Here is a 4,453-nt window from a genome sequence, read left to right on the forward strand (position 1 = left end):
ACCCTGTAAACCCGTCAGAACTTCTGAGCTCCCTGGAGACTCACTAAGCCTGGTCCCAGCTCCCCCGTCTGGGAATCGCCCCTTCTCTGCCCCCAGATGCTGTCACCCTTGTGGGAAGAGGTGTGGGTCCCCGTGGACTGAGTCCCCTCTTTCACAGACTCCCACCTGGAGCCCACCAGCGACCCACTCTGCTCCAGGCCTCCTGGGACCCCGCAGTGACGCCTCCAGGGCCCACCCCGAGCCAGCTCCTAAGCCCCTGCTGCGGGGGCCTGAAGGGTCCTTTCCGGGCTCAGCGGCTCCTGGCCCTCCCGGCCCTTCTGCTCCAGCCGTGCACGTCGGTGTCAGTTCTGGGTGACCAGTTGGCGACACGGCTCCCAAACCCACGAGCCAGAGCCCCGGGCCGGGCCAGGCCAGGAGAGCCGGAGCAACTGCAGTGGGTCTCCCAAGAGGCCTGGGGAGGGCTGCCTCCCAGCTGCAAGCAAAGCTCTTCCTCCATGCACTGGGGAGCAGCCTGGCCCCAAATCCTGAGCCAACTCCCTCCTTTCTCTGGTCAGGATGCAGGTGCATGGGAACCCACACCTTGGCCGCTGGGCGTCACCCAGAGCCCTGAGTTTACCCCTCGACAGCCCTGGGCCCGGCTGCCCTGGAGGGAGGACTGCAGGCCCTGAAGGAGATTCTGGGGATTCACAAGGAGAGAGAAGGGGTAGGCTGCAGGGGAGGATGGCAGAGGCAGCGGGCCCGGCGCCCAGCCGAGGGGGCGTGCGGATAGAGCCGTGCCCGCTTCCATCTTCGTTCAGCCCCGTCGGAATGAGGCTTTGCTCGTATTTGTTATGGCCACCTTTCGTGCTATTCCTTGCCCGTCTATGGTGGGGATGGTCTGCTTTCTCTACCTCGTTTTTTTGTTTTGTTTTGTTTTGGTACCGGGGATCAAACTGAGGACCTTGTGCTTGCCAGGCAGGCAGTGGTGGCACAGAGCTAAATCCTTGGCCCCTCTCTTTTTTTTTTGAGACAGAGTCTCACTGTGTAGTCCAGGCTGGCTTTGAACGCATGGCAATCCTCAGAGAGTGTTCAGCCTGTGCACCGTGTTCCCATCCTTTCTCTCTGCAGTTGGCTGGATCTGAGGCAGCGGAATAGCAGCTGCAAAACCAACATTGCACAGGCTGGGTGTGGTGGCGCACACCTGTCATCCCAGCACTTGGGAGGCTGAGGCAGGAGGATCACTGTGAGTTCCAGACCAGCCTGGGCCACATAGTGAGTTCAGGTCAGTCTCAACTACAGAGTGAGACCCTGTCTCAAAAAACCAAAAAACAAAACAAATAAACCCATGTTGCACAAAGCCGTGGGCACCTTCACGGTTCCCAGATACAACAGATCCCAAAGTCTCCCGATGTCACCTCCTGCGAACTTGTGTGATCTTGCTTTGTCTATTTGCATGTGTGTGTGTGTGTGTGTGTGTGTGTGTGTGTGTGTGTGTGTGTGTGTTACTGGAGACTGAACTCAAAGCCTTCACACTGAGCTACATAATTAACCTTTTCTGGTGGTGGTGTTGTTTTTGAGACAGGGTCTTGCTAAATTGCCCAGGCTGGCCTTGAACTTGCAACCCCCATGCCTCAGCCTCTAGAGTGCTGGGATGACAGGAGTGTGCCGCTGTGCACAGCTGCGAACTGCAACACACAAACATCTTGTTTTTATTCCCCTTCCTCCTTCCATCCTCTCCCTCCTTCCATCTGTTGAACCTTCCCATTTGTAAAAGATCTCTATTATCTTTTATTTTGCTCCTAAATTATTTATACTTTGGGTTTCTCATGGAAGAGAGACCACGTGTAGCCTTTGTTTCTGACTGATTTCACTTAATCTCACGGTCTCAAGGTGCATCAAATGACTCCGTTTCGTTCTTGTTTGTGGCACAGTAGTGCTCCACTGTGCAAACACCACATTCTTTTTCCCTTTGTCTGAGACACAGCCCAGCCAGAGGCACTCAACTTTGTTGGTGTAAGTTCTGACCTCGAATTAACTGACCTAGCGTGGGTCCCTAGGCAAGTCTAAAGCCCAGACAGGACTGAGCACCATGGGCCTAGGACAGGTGTGGTACAGAGCTGCCGGAATCATAGAGAATTGCCGTCTCCTGAGTCCCCCGCGATGTGACGGTCCAGGAGGAGAGCAGAGAGAGCCCAGTCTCATGATGGAAAGTGAGGCTCAGGGAGAGCCCCGCAGCACTTCCAGACAGCAGTGCGTAATGAGGGAGGCTAACCCTGGTCAGAGCCGAGGCGTGACACAGCCCCAGCTGCCTCCAGGCCCTGCCAGGCCCTGCTGTGGTGGCTGTGAGAGTTGCAGTTTGGGAAAATCGAGGAAGGGGTTGGGTCCACATTTGGCCAAGGCCCCACCCCTGGAGAACTCCTATGGGAAGCCCTATGCTTCAGGGAGGGCTTGTCACACCACTGCGGGGCATCCTGGAGTCTCCTACAACCTGTCCTGAGCACCCGGAGTGGTTCTAGTCCTACGGCGGGGAGCGTGTGGCAGAGCGCAGATCTGAGCCCAAGCCACAGGAGCCCAGCAGACCCACACGGGTCGGGCGGGGCCGAGCCCTCCCGGAGCAGCTTCAGGGGGCAGGACAGGGACCAGGGGCGCACAGGAAGCAACACCACACCAGCTTCCCCTCCAGGGGCCTGTGTCTGCTCTCAGCCCTCAGGGCCCACAGCTGCCCCCGCCTGGCCAGGGACAACTGAGTCCAGAGCTAACTTTTACATTTAATCAAAGGAAAACAAAGAAAACCAGTCAGGAACCAAGAGCAGATGGTGGTGGGCAGGGACAGGGAGCCCGAGGCTGTGGCTGAACCAGCTGGCCGTGGGGCCACTGAGCCCCAAAAGCAGGCAGGAGGGTAGAGTGAGCCTGGGAGGGCAGGGGGCTTGGTGGGAGGTAGAGGGGCCCTTCGTTGGGGTCGCAGGCCAAGGAGCAGGGTGCCCCACCCTATCTGCTTGGGTGGGGTTCCAAGGTTACCCAGGGGAGCAGGTCCTTCCAGGAAGGGACCTTAAAGTGACCTGGTGGCCTTCTTCGGACCTACAGTATCTGCTTGGGTGGGGTTCCAAGGTTACCCAGGGGAGCAGGTCCTTCCAGGAAGGGACCTTAAAGTGACCTGGTGGCCTTCTTCCCGGACCTACAGGCTGGGATGATGCCAGGAGCACGGACCGAGGACCAGGAGGAGGTGGGACAGAGCACCGCACCATGGGTGCAGAGCCAAGGGGCTGGGGAGCACGGCGGCCACCCCTCACCACACTCCTAAGAGGGTAAACGGATCTCTAATGTCTGTAATAAATACTCTGCTCCCCCCCCAGGAAATGGGCACACAGTGGTTCGGGGCCAGCTCTGGCTGACGCTGCGGCAGAGAGGAAGGGACTCAGCGAGGCTGTGGGGACACAGGGTGGGGTCCTAGGGATCTCCTGTGAGGACGGGGTGGGGTGTCCTACAGGGACCCCTAAGAGGTCGGGGGGTCTCCTAGAGCATGAGCTCCCTTGTGAACACAAGGTGGGGCCTTGCGAGCGCAGGCTCAACTTCGGAAGACCAAGGACGAGAAGGGGTTCGAAGTCTGGGACACCTGAGACAGGATTTCCTTCACGAGGGGTCTCTTACTTTACTGAGGGCCCCACCCCAAGGCCTGGGGGCGATGTCAGGAGAGTGCAGAGGTGTCTGGAATGAGACCCCAAAAAGGCCCCCAAGGGAGACTCCCTTTGCCCCTCACCAAGCCCCAGGGCCCAGGTGCTCAGCGGGGGGCATAGGCCTTGCCGTGGGCTGCAACAGCCGGGGTGGGAGTGCGGGAGCGGTGGGGTGCACCGGCGTTTCCAGGTCAGGGGCAGGAGGCAGGATGTGCCTGGCCGGCGGCCACAGAGCCCCTTCCCACCAGGGACCAGGGAGCCCTCAGGAGAGGGCTTGGCAGTGAGAAGCTGGGGTGAAGGGAGCCCCGCTCCTGTCCCCAGCCCTGCTGAGGGCCACCAGCCATAGGAGCAGCCTGCTCCCAGGATGGAGACCAGGGCATCAGAGCATGGAAAGTGGGGCACAGGGGACAGCGGCCAGGAGCGAAGAAGTTTCCTCTCTGGTCGGAGCACTAGGGAGGTAACTCTGAGGCCCTCTCAGGTCCTGCCTGGCCCACAGAGGGACCCCTGGTGGTGGGGGCACAGGGGTGGGCAGCACCTGGGCATGGACGGGCCCCATGAACGCCCAGCTCCCTGCAGGGCCTCTGCACCACACTAGCCTGGGGCTCAGTACACCCAGCTGACCGGCACCCACTGTGGCTCGGTGCGCAGCTTGTCCATGGCGGCCTGCAGCTCGCGGAAGGTCCTGTCCAGGTTGCTGTTCACCAGGGTGAGGTCAAAGTAGTGCCCGTAGCCCCGCTGGATGCGGCCGCTTTCCTCCACCGTGCGCCGCAGGTCCGCCTCCTGCCGGTAGGGGCGCCCGTCAG

The sequence above is a fragment of the Fukomys damarensis genome, unplaced genomic scaffold (genome assembly GCF_012274545.1).
Source record: "Fukomys damarensis isolate Sample0158 unplaced genomic scaffold, DMR_v1.0_HiC HiC_scaffold_13, whole genome shotgun sequence".
Taxonomy (NCBI): Eukaryota; Metazoa; Chordata; class Mammalia; order Rodentia; family Bathyergidae; genus Fukomys; species Fukomys damarensis.